Source organism: Mesoplodon densirostris, chromosome 3 (assembly GCF_025265405.1).
Source record: "Mesoplodon densirostris isolate mMesDen1 chromosome 3, mMesDen1 primary haplotype, whole genome shotgun sequence".
Lineage (NCBI taxonomy): Eukaryota > Metazoa > Chordata > Mammalia > Artiodactyla > Ziphiidae > Mesoplodon > Mesoplodon densirostris.
The window spans coordinates 172,461,096-172,482,407 of NC_082663.1; the positions used below are offsets into that span (position 1 = coordinate 172,461,096).

The 21,312-nt window shown below is 36.3% G+C and overlaps 1 non-coding gene across 1 annotated transcript; it reads left to right on the forward strand.

Moving 5' to 3' along the window:
- Window positions 1–412: 412 nt before the first annotated feature.
- Window positions 413–519, forward strand: LOC132487324 (U6 spliceosomal RNA). The gene has a single exon (XR_009531607.1). It is a non-coding gene; the product is annotated as a U6 spliceosomal RNA (small nuclear RNA).
- Window positions 520–21,312: the final 20,793 nt, after the last annotated feature.

A 21,312-nucleotide genomic window follows, 5' to 3' on the forward strand; every position in this document is an offset into this window, starting at 1 on the left:
ATCCAGTGTCTGAACTTCACAGTAAGGAAATAAAGATCCCAGGGCGGTTAAGCAAAATTTCCAATGTCACACAGTAATAGAGGCTAACTGGAGCTTCCTGAACCTTACTTCAAATTTCTTACTATGTGAAGTGCTCCTGGCAACTTATTCTAGGGGGAAAGCCCTGGTCCAGGACTCTAGTTTTGCCCCTTCTACCATGTAGACAGGTGTATGTATGAACGAGGATACATTTATTTTCCTGAATTTTTGATAGAAGGTACAATCCTGTTTAAAAAAAAAAAAAAAAAACTAACAAAAAACAACTAACGAAACAACATTTGAACCAGTGTCAGTGATCAAAGACTGAAGCATCCTCCGTTTAGAAACTAAATGTGACATATTTCAAATCAGATTTTAAAAACTAGGTAGAACAGTGCTTGCTTCGGCAGCACATATACTAAAATTGGAACGATACAGAGAAGATTAGCATGGCCCCTGCGCAAGGATGACACGCAAATTCGTGAAGCGTTCCATATTTAAAAAACAACAACAACAACAAAAAAAAAACTAGGTAGAACACTGTATGTAATTACTTCCCTTAAAGAAAGGAGACATGAGAACACAATCCTTCAAAAAAAAAAAAAAAAAAGGCCTTTATGATATTCAGTTAAGCTTCCACCAGTTAAAAGATTAAAGAATCTTCCCTAGGTTTCTAGAAGTACGTGATAATCCAGTTTCATAAGATTCCATTACATCACAGCAGGGTGCATGTTTGAGAGCTCTTGGATGTAAAAGTTTAGCCTAGGGGAAAAGAAAAGCCAATCTAGTGGAAGGAAAGTACTCTCTTTTCTTGAATTTCACCTTTAGTAATTAAATTAATCAAATAGATATTTTTCACTTTCCTTCCATAAAATACATATTTAGGTACCATTCAAATATAAATTGCTCTCATAATCATGCTAATTGGCTCTCGTAATTCAGCAGATGACTTGATGAAGATAATAATGATAAGCTCTCAAAGGAATTTAAGAAAATTCAATTTTTAAGAGCAATCCTACTCATATTTTTTTCAAGTTGTAAATAAGAAGAAACACTTCAGAATAGAAGCTTGAGAAGGGTTCCTTAAAGGTGTAGTAACATTGATATTCATTGTCTCTAATCCTCAGGGTAAAAAAAAGGAAATCTCTGAATTTCGATCTCATAAATTGAGTAAGAATCACAGACTCTCAGATAATAGGATGAAAGTGTGTGTTCTACTTAGCTCCACCATTATGATTTTCCCAAAATATAAAAACTTTGCAATTGCTTATATCCTATTATTCTATATGGAAGAGAAAGACCATTTTCCTCCTTTGCACTGAAAAAAAAAAAAAGTTTAAAATTTATAAAGCAGAGAAGTAGAAATGTTCCTGGAATCCAGGAGCCTGGCAGTCTCAGTTGATTGCCCCATCTGCCTGTTTCTTTGCTGCAGAATCTCCATTTGATTGGATGTTCCCCTTCATATGACTCAGAAAAGAAAATAGAGGGGAAGAATTCTGATAGGTCTTCTCCCCCTTGGCAGTCACTAATTAGGCATGAATGAGGGACCCAATCTTGACCAAAAGAACAGGCATGTAAATCTGTCAATGTGGCTTCACCATTAAAAGAGAAGCAAGAGTAGAAACATCTCTTTTTCCCTAGATCAGGCCAGACAGACATCAATATGATACCAAGAAACTGCTGTAAACATCTTACAACGATGAGTAAAAACATCAACTTGCTAAGGATAACAGAGAACCAAAGTTCTCTGGGCCCCTGGGTGCTTGATGCTATTGCTGACTTGCTAAAGCCATCCTGGAATCAACCTGAAGCTAAGCTTTGAGAGACAGTTTCCCATGGGTCTCCTGCATTTCTGCCTATCTTGCAAGCAGTGGTACTGACAGCCTTTGTTTCTTATTAATTTTTCAAGGATGTTTGTATAATGAACAGCCTTGGAGGACAGAAATTGAGTCTCCTTCTGCAACAAAGAGGTGGTTTGTTTACTTTTCAGTATGATGAAGATAATATTTACCTCTAAGATAAAGCTTAGGCAAGATTACAGCCTGTTAAAAAAGATTCTGGTTTCCTAAGCTTAGAATTTCCCTCCTGTAATGCAACCAACTTTATGAACAGGCATCACCCAGCCCTTTGATTTTCCCTGTGGAAATGGGACTCATGGGAGTGGTGCAAAAGCTGATACTGTGGCCCGTGTTATTGCTGTGATTAATAAAGCCTTCTGTTTCTGACCCAGAGTCTTGTGTTCACTTGCATTCATGAAACTGTTACAGGCCAATTTTTTTACAGGTAGAGTAAAATCTCAGACCCTTTACAGTTATTGACAGTAAGCTTCCTGTTGTGTGAAGTAGTATAATCCCCCAATGATTACCCCTTATTGTGAAGTTCAGGCATTGGATTAAATGCTCTCTAAGAATCATCATTCCATAAACTGATTCATCTCAGGATCTGTGAGATTTCATGATTCTTACTAATTTTGTAGGTCTGTAGTCAGGATGTTTTCTAGACATGGGATATTTTATTGTTCATGGCTCAAGTCATCCATCAAGATATTATCACAATACTGTGTATTTTTGGAAGAGAGGAGCAAAATACTCTAAGTGTAATTTTATGTTGTCTTAAAGTCAGTTGCATGGTATAGTGAAAGTGGAAGAATTTGATACTTCTGAGAACTTATAAAACTGTTGTTGAATAGTGACAGTAAATATGACCTACCTACATATGGTCTTATATAAGGGCTGTACTTTGCATATAATATATATAGTTGCCTTTATTGAATTAAAATTGTAAGATTTTATGTGAGTATTCTCTATAAAGAAACTTAGAATTGTTTATATAATTAGTGTTGTACCACAACCTTTTTTATTCTAATTTCAGGGTTTACAAGTGATAGAGTTCTTGAACTCTAAAATAAACACCTTTTAATTGAATTTAATTTTTTCCCCTGGGGATAGAACTGCAAAGGGACAAAGTGTTAGGTACCATTGTAGAATTATTTCTTTAGTTGACTCAAATTTACATATATAACCCCAAAAGCAAACAGAAAGAGCTATGTTTTTTTTCCCTCTTCTTTTCCTTTCTCTTTCTGTTGGTATTCTAAGAATGTACAGTGTGGACTGTGATGAATCTTTTGTGAAGTACTAATCAGTGGACAAAAATGCTATTAAAAATTCATGTGTAGTTTTTCTTTTCCTTCTCTTCCCTGTGTAAAGGAGAACATATGTCACCTAGCATGTGAGGTGGTGAGGGGAGAGGGAGTTGCAAAACTGCATGGAGCTATGGGATGGTAGGATTGATGGTGACCAGGGAGGCAGGGCACTGTGAAAGGGCTAGAGATACACATTGCTCAGCAGACTGGAAGACTTGATGACCAAGAATGGGAGTGATGTGAGAAGGTTGGAGATGACAGAAGAGATGACCTGCATGGCTAGAGTGTGGTTACATTGAGCAAATAAATACATGCATTGAGAATAATATGAAGCCTCTGGAAGCAAAAGAAGATATTAACAAAGAAAAGTAAAGGATGAAAAGAAGCATGAAGTGTTAGACTAAAACTGGAGATTTCAATATGGACTCATGATTTTGTAACATATACATACAACTATACATATAAGTAATTGTAGTTGTATATGGAGTCATATACATATATTTCCAAGCTCTGCCCATTAATTAATAGGGCAACAGCAATCTTGTAACAATGAGTACAGTGAGTGCCAAGACAGCTAAATGATGTCTTCACTAAAAGGAACCAGGGCTTCCTGGAGAACTAACGATTCCTAGGACTAGGCAGGGAAAGGATGAGATAAGCCTTGAACATCATATTGTACCTGAAATTAATGTAATGCTCAGTGAATGTTGGGACATGTCTAAAGCACATAGGAGACAGTTTGAGATGATTTTGGCATCAAAATAAATAACAATAATGATAGATTGCAACCCCATTGAATAAGATGTTAACTCATGATATTATACTGATAGAATATATGAACAAATGAATGAATGAATAGAATTGTGGGTTCTATTATAGATAGCCTATATATTATGTTATAGCTATATAAATAAACCTATGCAGAGATAAAATTCTTCCTTACAATAGATTGCCAACAAATTTTGTAGGGATAATGGAAATAGAGAATTGCCATTTGGCAAACATCAGAAATCATGGTTAATTAAGAAGATGCTGTTAATGGATACCAAAATTATTTGGTGGTGGTTTGATAAGGAATGGGTTTATGGAATTATTTTTAAATACTTTCCTACAATATAATACTAATCAATTAAACTGGGAAAATGATGACTGTAAAGGGGAAGAACTTGGCAGGGGCCAGTATTACCAGGTAGTTAAAGTTAAAGTGACCAAAGGAAGGATTGTTCCACATCAAGTGTCTCTTCAAGTGATGCACCAAGAAGTGTGTAACATCATTTCTATGGAATTCCTACCAAAAATGCATGACCTCCATCAGGACATGAAGAATCATCAGATGGACCCAGGTTGAGCGTCATGCTATAGAGTTTAAGACCTGTCCCCTTTAAACCCATCAAAGACAAAAAGACATGAAAATACTGAGGAACTGATTCAGGATGGAGGAATCAGAGGAGACCTGACAATTTAGTGCACTATGGTGTCTTGGATAAGAATGAGAACCAGAATGGTAAAGGAGTCATAATTGTGGCGGCTGACAAAATTTGAATGGGAATGTGGGCTTGAATTTTGTACTAATTTTAGGTTCCTGATTGAGGAACTTAAATTGAGGGAGGGTTATATGATTTTTATTCAAGAAAGTATCCTTGTTTGGGGAACATAAATACTGTATTGTTTGGAGTGAGGGGACATTCTGCCTACATCTTACTCTTGAAAAGTTTAGGAAAAGATGAAAGATAATGGCTATATATTTATATATAGATTGGGCGATAGAACAAATGTGGCAAAACTTAATCAGAGGATTGGGTAAGAGAAATATCAGAGCTATTTTCAATACAAACACTCTCTCAGCAGTAGGAAGAAAATGTTCAGTTGGAGGACCTACAGTGAAGAGATGATGAGTTAAGAAGAAGGTAGCAATGGAAATGGGAAGACACAGTCAAGATTGGTGACAAAGTAGATGTCGGGGATGAGATAAGAATCATTCAACTGATGTGGGGGATGGACTGGGAGTTTGGAATTATCAGATGCAAACTATTATAAATATATAGCATGGATAAACAAGGTCGTACTGTGTAGCACAGGGAGTTCTATTCAATATCCTGTGATAAACCTTAATGGAAAAGAATATGAAAAAGAATGTATAAATATATATAACTGAATCACTTTGCTGTACAGTATAAATTAAGACAACATTATAAATTAGCTATACTTCAATAAAATAAATTTAAAAAACAAAACAAAAAAATCTTTAAAAAATATATATGTATACATATATATGTATATATTTGCATGATGATTGGAAAGAATAGAGTTATCTCCATTTATATTAAGTTGGGTATTCAATATATCATTCATTAGTCCAACAAATACTGAGATTCCACTGTGTTTGTTCCACTATTTTACGTACAGGATCTGTAGGGGGAACAAGATATAAACAAAGATCCCACCCACAAATATCTAGAATCTAGTGGAATTCACATAACCATGTGAGGTCTGTGATTCTTTTTCTGAAGTAATTAATTCATTAGAACATTATTTTTATTTATATTATTTTTAGACATTCCAGTGGCCTTGTGAAAGGAGGTGAGGAAATCTGAGGAAGAAATAACATTCAACAGAAAACTATATCCACCTAAACCTCTTCTTTATGGCAAACGTATTCTCTTTTTTAATTTCTGGGATCTTGAGTCTAGAAAGTATGTTATATTCTATTATTATTACCAGGATTATGAATGGATGAGGATTTGTTTGTTTGTTTGGTTTGGTTGTTTTTTTAACTTTTCCTGTACCTTCACAAGCTGTGATCTCTTTTGTCAGAGCTAAAATCAGCCTGGTTATGCATTGCCACCTCAAATAATAAATACTGATTCCCTTCCAGTTCCTTGAATTTCAAAGGTCAGCAGCATTCTGAGCAAAAGAGTAAAGACCAGAAACCTTTATAAATTGTGGTATAGGCCTTCAGTGGAAACATTATTTTTAAAGTGCTTTAAATGAAAATCATAAAAAGGTGGTATCCACAGTATATTGACGTATTTCTTCCAAGTTCAGTTTTTTTAAACAGTAAAGCTTGTTTTGGACTTTTAATTTATCCTTTATTCTTCATTATCTCTTTCACAAATATAGACTTCCAACACCACAAAGGAAAAAAAAATGCCTAAGAATGTTTGCAATCTCACTAAGAATTTATATTGTGTTTCCTTTTGTCAAGTTGCAATACTTTTTTGCAAGGGTGACTGGACAAATGACTAATAATAATTATCCTGGTTTCCACTTTTACTTCATAATCTGAATTTACTTTTTTTGCACATGCATAGTAGTTATTCAGAATATCTGTATAGATGAAAAGTAGAATTCAATCTAGAACATATTCCTTGAATGGCCAAACTGCCTCAAGCCCAATGCTGCTAGACACAAGAAGCATAAAACAAATGAAAAGTAATCCCTTAACAGGAAATTCATTCTGGTAATAAATAAACACCAATTTGATAAATGAATGTATTAATATATCCATAAATAAGGTGTAGAGAAAATTTAGAGAAAAGTATAACTGCCTCCAGTTAAAGGAGTACCAGGGATGGCTTTCTGGGAATATGACAGCAACTGAGCTTTTAAGATTGAATACAAGTTTGTCGAATCAAAAACCAAACATCCCAAAAGATATAAAAGCATGGAAAAAATCATAGAATGCAATGACTATATTCATTACTGCTTCAGCACAAAGTGTGTGTGTATGCATGTTTGTATGTGTGTGATGGATGAACGGGAATTCCTTATAAAGGTGAGAATAGAGAAAGATACAGGAACCAGATCATGAGGAACTTTTTAAAAAAATTTATTTTACTGAAGTATAGTTGATCTATAATGTGTTAATTTCTTCTGTACAGCAAAGTGATTTAGTTATACATATATATATTATTTTTCATATTCTTTTCCATTATGGTTTATGACAGGATATTGAATATAGTTTCCTGTGCTGCACAGTAGGAACTTGTTTCTCAGTTCTAAATATAATAGTTTGCATCTGCTAATCCCAAATTCCCAGTCCATCCCTTCCCCACCCACTCCACCCCTTGGCAAACACAAGTCTATTCTCTTCATCTATGAGTCTGTTTCTGTCTTGTAGATAAGTTCATTAGTGTCATACTCTAGATTCTACATATAAATGATATCATATGGTATTTGTCTTTCTCTGAATTACTTCACTTAGTATGATAATATCTAGGTCCATCCATGTAGCTGCAAATGGCATATTTCATTCTTTTTTATGGCTGAATATTATTCCATTGTATATATGTACCACATCTTCTTTATCTATTCATCTGTTGATGGACATTCAGGTTGCTTCCATATCTTGGCTGTTGTGAATAGTGCTGCTATGAATATAGGGATGCATGTATCTTTTTGAATTATAGTTTTCTCTGGATATATGCTCAGGGATGGGATTGCTGGGTCATATGGTAGCTCTATTTTTAGTTTCTTAAGGAACCTCCGTACTGTTCTCCATAATGGCTGTACCAATTTACATTCCCAGCAACGGTGTAGGAAGGTTCCCTTTTCCATGAGCAACTTTAAATGCCTGAATTTTATCCTAGAAAATAAAAGAAAACAGAGAGCTGGTAAAAAAAAAAAAAATTAGAGGTAAGAATTACCTGGCCATAGAAAAAAAATTAAAGAAAACCATCGTTAACAATTGCATAGAATTCAGGAATAAGATGCACCTTAACAATAGAAAACATGTAAGTTGTTACACACTGAATGTTTTGCATATGAAATTATGTCTAGTTTAGTGTTCCATTCATATCAGAGTTGCCATCTGTAGGGTAGGGTCCCGTTCCCCATGAGGTTTCTCATACTGCTGCAGAGGGCAGGCAACTTGGACAGAGAGAGAGGGAGACACACCTATATCTGGTGTTCAGAGACGTGGAATGCTATCATAAACTCCACTGTCACCATGTACCTAATGCTGTGCAAAACACTCTCTTTCCCCATCCTTTACACCCTTCCACAGGTGGCCTGTGGGGTGTGAAGGTGTAGTGTATGTATGTAGGTTTTGCCCATTCTTAGTTCTTTCTCTATGCAATAGCCAGAGTGACTGTTCAAAAACTCACATTAGATCATGTCACTCTTCTAACTTAAAACCATTGGCTTCCTGCTGTGCTTAGAATAAAATCTGAATTCCTTTATATAACCTACAGGACCATGTAGGATCTAGACTTTGCCTACTCTTTAGTCTCATTTCAAACACTTTCCTTGTCAGTCACTCAAATTCCAACTATGTTGGCCTTTTGGCAGTTTCTAGAATAATCCGTACTCTTCCCTGACATATGGGCCATTGAACTTACTGATTCTTCTGCATAACATAGCCTACCTATTAGCAGAGTGACTCCTTTATATACTTCATGTTATAGATTAAATGGCACTCAACTCAGAAAGGAAATTCCATATGGCTTAAACTACTACTATGTTATGCTGCTCTCCATGGACATGGTGACATTAACCAAGATGGAAACAGTTGGCGCACAGGGTTTGGACTGAAATCTGTAGTTAAAATTCTGGTTGTACAACTTGTAAGTTGTGAGTCTTTGGATAAATTCCTTAAAAATACGTTTCTCTTAGCCTCCTTTATTCTGTTTTGCATTCACAGGTTCATTCATTCATTCAGGCACTGTTCTAAACACTGGGGTTTAAGGAGTGCCTGGGACAGACAATACCTCCATATTATTGACAATGGGAGTTACAGTTTATAAATATATATTACAATTTCCGGGAGTGATATAACTTGGGTGGAGCCTGTTTTCCACAGTTTGATCAAGAAAATTCTGTCTTTCTTAAGAAATGGTATTTTAGCAAAGTGACAATGCCATGTTTCTCTTTACACTAGGTGTAAAGTAAAATTAGGGGCAGAGAGAATGTCAGCAAGCACCAATCCAGAAACAATACTGGAGTGCTCCTGGATTAAAATGTGTAGTTACTGAGTCCATTTGACAGCGTTGCTGTTTTGGGAATCAAGCAGATTGTATCATTTGGTCTGCTATTCATTCCTTCTAGTGTGTTTTTTATTTCAGCTATTGAATTCTTCATTTCTGATTGGGTCTTTTTTATTTTCTAGTTTCTTGTTAATTCTTGTTAATTCACTGATTACATCACTTATTTTCCCTAATTCAGTTAACATTTTAATTCCCAATGCTTTGAATTATTTATCTGGTAAATTGATTATTTCTGTTTCATTATTTATTTTTTCCAGGAGTTTTCTCATGCTTATTCAATTGAGAGTAGTTCCTCTGCCTTTTCATTTTGCTTAACTTTCTCTGCATCTATCAATTTGAGTGAAACAGCTACTTACTGTGGTCTTGAATGTGTGTCCTATGTGGGAGTGTCCCTGTACAGACTGTGTGTGCCCAGTGCCTTTGGTGGGAGAGCTGGATTTGATGTGGATGCAAGTCACATCTTTCCTCAGGGTGTGCTAGGGCTATCACCTTGGTAGGAGGTGACGTTGGAGGTGGAGGGGCTAGAGCTGGAGCCAGGTGTGAGGTGGGACTTCCTCTCTGCTCAGTGACAATCACCACCCTATCAGGGTGCGGTGTGAAGCCTAACCAGGCTCTGTTCCCTTGAACTATGTGTTTTTCCCTCTCTCAGCACCGGGACCTTTGCCCTGGGGAGGGTAGTGCTGAAGTAAGTGGGGCCCCTGCAGGCTCTCGGCTTGTGTCAGCCACAGACAGAGGTTCAGTGTGCAGGCACCGGTGCCTTCTCTCAGATGTATCCTTGGATGCAAGTCCCCTTTGTCCAACACAGCTGATCGCTGACCCCAGCCTCTGCTGCCCCTGCCCCATTGTAGAGCTGCTTTGCAGTGTGGGCAGGGCCCACATGGACTCTCAGCATGTCTCAGGAGGGGAGTTGTGGTTGTGCGGCCGCCGTCAGAGACCTGGGCTGCTTCTGAGACACTGCTTGAATAAGCACCAACCATGGCCACTGTCCCACTCAGGCTCTGTCTCAGGACCGGGTCACCTCTGCGTCCCATGGTCCAGTCTCTTCCCCTGTCATAGCCACCCCAGATCTAGTGCTGCTCTGTGATGTGGAGTAAGTGGGGCCGAAGTGTTTGCTCAGCTCAGACTGGGATACACAGAGAAGTAGTTGCTGGAAATACAGTAACCTTCAGAACAGACCTCTCTCCACCCTGCCTCGGTGGCAAGCTAGCATGTAGGCACCTCTTGAGTGGAGTCCAGGCTTCCCACAGCCCTTCTGTTAGGTCCAGTGGTCCTCCAACCAGCCAACGGGGATAGTCTCCCTCTCATGGGACCCCCGGATCCGGGTGCCCAGTCTGTGGCTCAAACTGTACACTTCCCAGGGTGGGAGTCCGTCCGTGTTATCTCCTTTTTCCTCTGTGTCCCTTCCCAAGGGCACAGGTCCTGACCTGATTGCCTTTCTTCCCTTCCTACTCAATTAGGTGTGTATCTTTCTTACAGCCTTGGTTGTACAGAAGCCCTTCTGACAGTTTCCAGTTAGATTTCAGTGAGGATTGTTCCACCTGTAGATGCATTTTTGTTGTGTTCATGGGGGAAAGTGAGCGCCATGCTCCTTTAGCTCCACCATCCTGATCTGAACTGCCTACTACAGGTGTATAGTAAAACTTGAGGTCACGTAGTATCAGTCCTCCAACTTTGTTCTTCTCCTTCAGTATTGTGTTGACTACTGTGGGTCTTTTGACACTCCATATAAAGTTTAGAATCAGTTTGTTGATATCCACAAAATGACTTGCTGAGCTTTTGATGTGGATTGCATTGATCCATGTTAGTATTATGATAAATAGTCTTTACATGTTTTTAAGTGCCATTTCTATCCTGAAGTGTGAAACAAACATCTTTAGATTTGGTTTTAGTCTAGACCTAAGGATAGGAGTGCCATCTGCTGAGTTTTTGCCTATGTTTCCTAGCTGGCCAAGATTAAAATGTGGAGACAGCGAACTCTAGAGTAAGATCATGTGGTACATCCATATTCCATAAAACTCAAAGGCATGGCGGATCACTGCTGTTTTTTCAGTGTACAATTAAGCCACTAAATTAGTCATCTTCAACAAATGTTTCAGTACTTATGGATTTTTAATTATTTTATGGTGTTTTTCTCTTACAAGTTATCCTCAGACCTTTTCTATCTGGTCCTATATTACCTATAGGTAAAGAAATCTACCAAGGAATCTTTTTTTTTTGTATTGTATTGTATTTTATTTATTTTTTATACAGCAGGTTCTTATTAGTTATCTGTTTTATACATATTAGTGTATATATGTCAATCCCAGTCTCCCAATTCATCCTACCACTGCCCCCCACCACTTTCCCCACCAAGGAATCTTATGAGAAATCACTTGCTTTAGTTTTGTTGTTTTGCCTGTTTTTAAGTCATGGTTGTTTTTCCAAATGATAGATACAAACAAACTAAGCCAAAAATAGTGAAAAATTTAGAAATTTAAAACATAGAAAAATGTGACGATAATCTCATTGTTCAAGTATGTCTACCATTAATATTTTACTTCTCATTCTCTTTAACTTTTGTTGTCCATGGAAAATAAATACCCACATATAAACATTATTCTCTTTTCCTCTTCATAAATGCTGTAAAATAATGAACACTTTTGGAAATCCAGATTCAAGTTAGTGAACAGTATTAACCTGGCACTAAAGTTAATCCAATATTCCATAAGTGGGATGGATTTATGTTTAGGATGGCAGCAATTAAAGATTTTATTTAATTAATATTTTCATAATGCCTCTGGATTTTAAGCACATTTTACCATAACTAGAGTCTTTCAAAAATTTAGTTACTATCATTCGTATTCCAAATTCATAACATTTTTTCAAGTATGTAAATTTATTTGATTAGTTAACTGTCCCATTTAATACTTTGCAAATGGCATTTTCAATTCAGTTTAATCACTAATTTCTAACGAATTGCCAAGGAAAATACAAATCATTAAGTATAGAACATCATTTTTAAATGTTTTTGTATGCTTATCACATTGTGGCTAAAATATATATATTATTTATATATTAGCCACATATATATACACATATATATATTTATATGTGTGTATATAATATATATAAAATATATATGTATATGTATTTTATATATATATACACACATTATAATATATATATATATATATATATATATATATATATATATATATATATATAGGGTATATAAGGGTACTATACCATTACCCTTAAATTCCTGTGCTTACAGAATATGAACACTCTCAACTTTTACAAATATAGGTAAATGTAAATTCAAGATTCAGTGGCTATTTATCTAAAGGCTTTAGAACAGATCTTTTTTTTAAATTAAAAGATAATTTAAATTGTGTTTAATTTTACAAGCATTTTTTCAATTTTAAGTAAATAGTATTTAAGTGAAATTGTTTTTACCAATAGAGCCACCATGCCGGGAAGAAGGTGGGAGTGAAATCAGAAATGGAACCCACACTGAAGCCATACACTTTCTAATTTATGTTCTGCTGAGGAAACTTTTCCAACTCTAATTCTTTTAGTCACAGTAGACTTAAAGGATTTAAAGAAATTCCTAGTTTTGTTAGAAAGAGTTATTCACAATCTCTAAATAACATATAAATCCGCTTCAGTATTGCTGTGACATGCTATTTCTGCTATGGTCACAGTCTTTTTTAAAGCATGAGAAGAAACTAAAAAATATAGAATCTTAAGTTTAAGTGTATTTAGTTAAGGAAAACTGTAGGAAGTTGTTTTTTAATAGTTTTCTTCCCTGAAGTAGATTTTTAACACATGATCTTATCCAAAAAGTCGTCCATACTATATCACCTTACAATTCCCTTAATATTTGATCCAGGACCACTTCAATAATCAAGAGATTGAGAGAAAGATGAGTTTCATTGAAAAAAGTAAAGGAAAATTCTAAATTGAAAATAATATCTAATAGTAAGTAACAGCTAATAAATGCGATAGAATTCCATACTGCATTTAACTAGCTCTGTAACTTTGGGCATGTCACTTCCTCTCTCTGAGCTTCAGTTTCCTGACCAATAAAACAAAGATATTGAACTAGAAGTGATCTGTAAAATGTTTTCTATTTCTTATGTCCAGTTACTCGTAACAGTCTACTTAAGCCAAGTAATCTTCCTGACTTTGGAAGAAATCATATTACACCATTTGCAGCTCCTGCCACCCCCTTCCCACTCTCCAGTCTTTGAGGCAGAATTAACTACTCCCATGATGCAATGATTACACCTCCTGAAGAGCACTTATGCTCTCCTGCCTTATTTGATAAAATTGTTTCCATCACATCCTACACTTTCAGACCTTATGACCACTTGTGCACTTCACAGTTCTAGGGATCCCCACGGAGGGAGCAATACTACGAAGGCCCCAAGGGAAGTCATCAGGGTATGGCCACACACAGCTTGGATTTTCAAGTTGTTATCTCCCATAGCATGTAAGTTGCTTGAAGATCAAGACTGTGTTTTGTTCTTCTTGCAGGTAGCACAAAGCCTAATGTTTTGTACATAGTGGGCTTTTGCTAAATACACACACGCATACATGCATACTGAATGAATAAATGCAGGATGAATTAATATGTAATCCTTTATTTGGCAATTAATTCCTAGTCAGGTTTAACATGGAAAACAAACTCATACATCAGGTTTGATGGCTAATGTCTCTTTGAAAACAGATCTTATGAAGCTGGACCCACCGCCAGTGAATGCAGGCAGATAAACACAGTTGGGAGAGACTGCTAAGAGAAAAAAAAGTCCATAGTATGTGAGATTGCAATGTTGTTATTTTCTCAGGATGTAATTTTTGTTTTGTTTTGCTTTTGGTCTTTCTTGTTTTAGTAGTTTTCAGTTAATGATTGAAATTAGGTAAAACTCTATTATAATTTCTTATGGACCCTTTTAAAATGTAAGGAAAAAAGTTCTTCTTTTGTTATTGGGAAAATATTTTGAAAGCAATAATATCCTTTAGGCTAAAATATACCTTGCAAAACAAATTTTGAAAGATTTCAGGAACTGATGCCTAAATCCATGTTAAATTATTCCTTTTAAAATTAATGCAGCCTTCTTAATTTTTAAATAATTCCCTAAATATGGAATCATAGTATTATAAGTATTTAGACAAGTATCCTTGGTTATTGCTTCTATTAGAGTCCCTGATTATGTGTAGTTTACTAAAATGAATCTAAGATATATGTAGTTATATTTATATATTGTTCAGAGTTTCTTGTATTAATAGCTTTTACTTAATGCTATATTTGTATATATACAAATGTGTGTATATTAGATGTAAGACAGTGTTCTAAGTTCTGATTAGTATTAGTAAAAAAGCAGCTGAAAACCTCTGCCCACATGGAGCTTTCATCCTTGTGGATGGAGATCACGTAAACAATGTAAAAATTATATACTTTGTTATAAGGTGTTAAGTTCTGGAGAGAAAAGTAAAGCAAGGAAGGGGAACAGGAAATATAGATATGGAGGTGACACTTTGAATAGAGTGACCATGGAAGACCTCAGTGAGCAGATGATATCTGAACAACATTGTGAAGAAAGGAAGAGCTTGTCTGAAGACGTGTTCTGGACAAACGGAACAGCAGGGGCCAAGTTCTAATGCACGGTGCCGCACAGGTTGAAGATGCTAGGCTGGCTTGTGAGCAATGAGTGACTTTAAAAATAATTTTAAAGATTATTTACAAATAAGGAAAAAACCTTTCTCTTAAAAGTCTCATACATTGCACTAATATAAAATCAAGAAAGCACATGTCTCTCCCCAAATTTTATATCAGAATACCATAGGAACAGAGAACATGTTACTTTCTAATTATAACCACTAATGAAATAGAGCTGGGATAAAGCTCACAGAACCTGTTTGAGAGAAAGCTTGTAAATAAAGGACCAACAAGTTTTTTGCTTCAATCTTCCTTCCCTCCGTCTATACTGCATAAAATAATGTGTCTCTATATTAACCCACATAGAAACCAGCCACAGAAATCATATTTGATCCCATATTTTTTCCTGAAATTTCACCAAAGGCAGTATCCCTGCTTGAAAAATAAAGCTTACCATTATGATGTGATGGGGTTCAGGGGAGGCTGCCCCAGAATGTGCCACTTTGGTAAGTGAGTTATTTCTAGCTGAAGACAATCAGGGCCCAACAGACTCAAGAAGAGGCTAGATCTTATAGTAAGTGCTCTGATCACAAAAAGGGAAAACATATAAACAAACAAGCAAAAAACACAAAGGGGGGGCAAGAGGATACTTTTGTAAGTGATGGATACATTTATGGCACTAATAGTGCTGATGGTTTCAAGAGTGTATACCTATCTCCAAACATCAAGTTGTATAAATTAAATATTTACAGCTTTTTATTTGTTACTCATACCTCAGTAAAGCAGTTAAAATTGTAATTGTTTGCAATTCAAATTTGACAAGGGAAAATGATATTTTAAATGATATGTTGTACTAACCACACATATCATTTAAAACAACATATCTTGCTTTTGCCCTCAGCAGAGAGCAAAATGTATGAATTAAAAAGGAGCAGCTCTTGGGACTTCACTCGTGGAGCAGTGGTTAAGAACCCACCTGCCAGTGCAGGGGACACGGGTTCAATCCCTGGTCTGGGAAGATCCCACATGCCATGGAGCAACGAAGCCCTTGCACCACAACTACTGAGCCTGTGCTCTAGAACCCGTGAGCCACAACTACTGAAGCCTGCATGCCTAGAGCCCATGCTCTGCAACAAGAGAAGGCACTGCAATGAGAAGCCCGAGCACTGCAGTGAAGAGTAGCCCCTGCTTGCTGCAACTAGAGAAAGCCCACGCACAGCAACAAAGACTCAATGCAGCCAAAAATAAATAAATTTATTAAAAAAAGATAAAAAGTAACAGCTCTTAAAGGTACAAATCCCTAAAATGGAGTAAAACAATCTTACCATCAAATAGTTTCTTTCCAACATCTATAGCACCAACTAGAGAGATGCAGATGTTGCTAAGATCAGGAAGCATGTGAGTGCTATTGCATGTGGACTTGTTCCCAAGGGGGTTATTCAGAGGACACTCAGCCTGGTGAACATGGCACACATATGTCTTGTTTTCTTAATCTGTTGCAACAGTTAAATGCATTTGGCAGTCTAAGCACATTGGTTCTTTCTGAAGGAGGTTTTTTGCTGAAGGTTATGCCATGCTTTCCACTAAAATGTAAATCCGTTGGCTGTTTGTTAAGCCTCCTGTTCAGTGAAATCAAAACAATCATCAATGGATATGGTTCACTGGAAAATGTAAACTGGCTTCTCTACCCAAGAGGAATGGACTAAGCAATGCAGGAGATCTTGCACACACTCTCTACACACAGCATCTCTCTTTGTAGGGAAATTTTTACTGCAGTGCTTCTCATTGCACCTGCCAACTCCCTCTCTTCTCCTGGAAACACAAATTCCCATTCCACATTGAAGAATGAGTAATGCCTCTAAGTGCCCAAAATACGTTTATAATAATTGATATTTCACCCTTTGGTGCCAGGGCTAGACAAATGAAGGGCTTTATGTAAAAGCTCAGGAATGTGCTTTTGTCCCTTTGGTGTCCTGCCCAGATTAAATGTGCCCACAATCCACACATGACTAATGGAATGAAGTCCGTAAGAGACAGCATCTCACAGAAAGAGGAGCACTGGAAGCTTGCATTATATGTCAGAGATATCAGAGTTTTCTTTGGGGAGATAAAAATATGATACAGGAAAATAGGATACAGGAAAACAAGCACCCAGTTTTTCTAAGGAAATCAGATCTATATTTATAGGGATAACAGGGCAAGAAATTTAGACTCCGAAGCTTATTACACCTATAAACTTTGTTTAAATCAAATATTTCTATTCATTGTTATAAACTGTCTCTGCTCTTTACTCAAGGAAAAACATTTACCATCACATGAATCTCATCTATTATCTAATGAATATAGCCTTTAATAATTTGAATAAATTTTATTCAGTCATTTAGAGTTCTCTTGGATATTCTTTTTTTATTGAAATATAGTTGATTTACACTGTTGTGCCAATCTCTGCTGTATAGCAAAATGACTCAGTCATAGACATATAGACATTCTTTTTTAATATTCTTTTCCATTACAATTTATCCCAGGAGATTGGATATAGTTCCCTGTGCTATACAGTAGAACTTTGTTGTTTATCCCTTCTAAATGTAATAGTTTGCATCTACCAACCCCAAATTTCCAGTCCATCCCTCTTCCTCCCCTCCTTGGCAACCACAAGTCTGGGCATTTTTCACAGAAATAGAAAAATATTCTAAAATTTGTATGGAACCACAGAAGGCCTCTACTAGTCAAAGCCATCCTAAGAAAGAAGAACAAAGCTGGAGGCATCATACTTCCTGATTTCAAACTTATTACAAAGCAATAGTAATTAAAACAGTATGCTACTCACAAAATATACACAATAAAGCAATTGAACAGAATAGAGAGCCTAGAAATGAACACTTCAACTGATATTTGACAAAGAAGTCAAGAATACTTAATGGAGAAATGATAGTCTGTTCAATAAATGTTGTTGGAAAAACTGGATTATCACCTGCAAAAAATAAATTGGACTCCTATCTTACACCACTCACAAAAATTATCTCAAAATGAATTAAAGACAAACATAGGATTTGAAACTGTAGAACTCCTAGAAGAAAACAGGGGGAAAAAACTCCTTGACATTCGTCTTGGCAGCAATTTCTGAATTTGACACAAAAAGTACAAGCAATAAAAGCAAAACTCGATAAGTGGGACTACATCAAACTAAGAAGCTTCTGCACTTTTTAGTTCTGCAAACTAAAAAGTCAAAGGAACAATCAATACAATATAAAGGCAACATACAGAATGGGAGAAAATATTTGCAAACTCCCTATCTAATAACAGGTTAATACCCCAAATATATAAGGAACACATACAACAAATCAAACAATCGAACTAAAAATGGGCAGAGGACCTGAATAGACATTTTTTCCAAAGAAGACATACAAATGGCCAATAGGTATATGAAAAGATGCTCAATATCACTAATCATCAGGGAAATAGAAATCAAAACTACAATGAGATATCACCTCACACCTGTTTGTTACCAGAAAGTTAAAAAATAAGTGTTGGTATGGATACGGAGAAAAAGGGCCCAGTTAGTGGGAATGTAAATTGGTGCAGCCACTGTGGAAAACAGTATGAAGGTTCCTCAAAAAATTAAAAATAGAACTGCCATGTGAGCCAGCAATCCTGCTTCTGTATATATATTCAAAGGGAATGAAATCAGGATTTCAAAGAGATATCTGCCCTCTCATGTTCATTGCAGAATTATTAACAACAGACCAGATATGGAAACAACCTAAGTGACTGTCTACATATGAATGGATAAAGAAGATGTGATATATATACTCCATTATATTCAGCCATTAAAGAGAAGGAAATCCTGCCATTTGTGACAACATGGATAGAGCTTGAGGGCATTATGCTAAGTGAAATAAGTCAGTGAAAGACAAATACTGTATGATCTCACATGTGGAATCTAAAAAAGCCAAACTCACAGAAACAGAGTAGAATAGTTGCCAGGGGCTGAGGGTTAGGGGAAATGGGGAGATGGTGGTGCTATCAGAGAGGGATGGGCATGAAGTTGCAGTCACATCAGACAATATGAAAAATGATGGCCATCATGGGGTACCAGGAAATGTCCTTTAGGATAGGCAGAACATGGCAATTGGAGAAGTTGAGAACAAGCATTATATAGATATTAGGACTGGTTTTATTCATCATAAAATTCAATAATTAGATATGTCATTATTGAAGTATTTTTTTGAGAAACATCTTAACAAATGATCACCATCCCATACTTCACACAATTGTGCCCTTTGGAATAGCAATGGTGCTGACACCAGACCAGCAGTGCCATCTACCACAGGAAATTTTACCCTGCAGATTTCAACCAAAAAGCCTGGTTTTTCCATCAGTCTAGATTTTATATAATTTCAGTGGACAAAACTAGCATTGCTTGAATTATTACTCCTCTTACAAGTATTTTTAAATATTAATAGTATTTATTCTTTATTCATTTCAATACAGTGACTGATGTTAGCTTTGGGCTATTATTTTATTCATTCATTTAAAAAAATTCATTGTAGGAACAAATATTTGTCATGTGCTCATTATGTGTCAGGTTTATACTAGTCACTGGTGATATAAAAGTGAATCAAGTTGGTGAGGTTTCTGCTCTCAGGATTCTAACAGTCTAATAGGGGAAACAGACCTTAATCAAATAATCATAGAAAATTTGTGACTGAAAAATTTGCTAAGTCCTATGAATACTAATAATTAACACTTACTGAGGGCTTGTTCTGTGCCAGACATTGGTGTAATATTTAATTACATTTAATGTTAATGTTAATATTAACTCACTTAATCCTGACCACCACCTTATGAGGTATATACTAGTATTATCTCCATTTCACAAGTAAAGTAACAGAAGTCAAAGACATTAAATAATGTGATATCTTAGAACACAAAATAACAAGTGGCAGAATGGACATCGAATATAGGAGTTTGAATTTAGAGCCTAATACTACCATGCTATGCTTCCTCTTATTTAAAAAAAAAAAGTGAACTATGACAGTGAACTACTCAACTTTCATTACATTATATTCAAATAGCAAACATATCCCAAGTCTCTGTGACCTACAACAATAAAGGTTTAATTACTTATTTATTACTCATATTAATGTCCCTTGTGGGTCAGCTGCAACTCTGCTCCATGTCCTATTTTTCTGGAATCCAAGAGAAAAGATCAGCTCTTATCTTAGCTATACCAGCCGTGAAACCTCTTCATGAACATGCCATCAGCACTTTCACTCTCATTTCATTGTATAAAGCAAGCCTCATCGTAAAATCATGCATCAGTGGGAAAGGAAATATACTTCTCCTATAAAAAACACCACCAGAGAAGGGTCCCACCGAGGATATTTTAAACAAATAATGCAACCCACAATAGACATGTGAAAGAGATCCTCAGCCTAGTTGAGGAGGCAAGGAAAGCCTGAGGGTAGCACTGTCTCAGTGCTGTTCTAACGGATGAGATGTAATTAACTGCAAACTGTGGTCCACAGAGAACGTTCCATGCAGTACAAACAGCAAATGGAAATGTTATGAGATGCAAGTAAGCATGACCTTTTGGAAAAATGAAAGAAATAAAGCTGAAGTAAAGGCAGAGATGGGGAGGTTATCCTGAGATGAGTACGTAGCAGTGAGTAAGGCATTTGTAGCCTCTTAAGAATTTAAACATTTATCTTAATGGGGAGCCACTGAAGTATTTTAAGCAAGGGAGTGATTTCTCTGGTAATATTGGCTGCTTTTCAAAAGAATCATTCTAGGTGAGCTTCATTAACCTAGAGATCTCCCCATTCCCCAGATCTTCCTGAGTATTGTTTTAACTCTTTAAGAAGTGAAAGTGAGCTATATTTTCTATTAAGTTACCCTAGCAGAGCTCACTATCAGGTACATCCAAATATAGTGATTCAGAAGGAAGTCAGTAACTTCCTCCCTTCCTCTCACAGGGAGCAGTTTATACCTTATCACCTTTATGGTTCAAGTTCTCCCCAGTCACAGGAATCCTTCTGTATTCCCATCTAGTCTTCCTAATGAGCTGAAAAGGGAGTGAACAGTGACATGGCAAGTGTGTGCTGAGGCTTTTTGCCCTTTGTAGTAAGGAGTGGAGCTCAGCAGGGAATTGTAGCAGTTTAGGGTACGGAATCTGGGCAAATAACTTCAAAGTAGAGCATTCAATTTGGAAAAGGTGCTGCATGTGCTTCAGATATTTTCAACAGAAATAAATGCCACCACCCTGTTGCCGTGGCAACCATCACTACATTCTGATGTGAACTCAGGTCTGCCTCAAGCATTCCATAGAGAATTGTGCCATCCCCAAAAGGATGTACTGCTCATTGTAGCCTTTCTTCCTGCTATTAGTAATATAGGGTCATTTTATTTGTCTCTTCAACTACTACCATCAACTTCCAGAAGCCGGTCAATTAAGAGGAAAACAAACAAACAAAAGAAAAAGCACCCATCGTATGTTTTGCTAGTTTAATACTTGGAAAACCTATCAG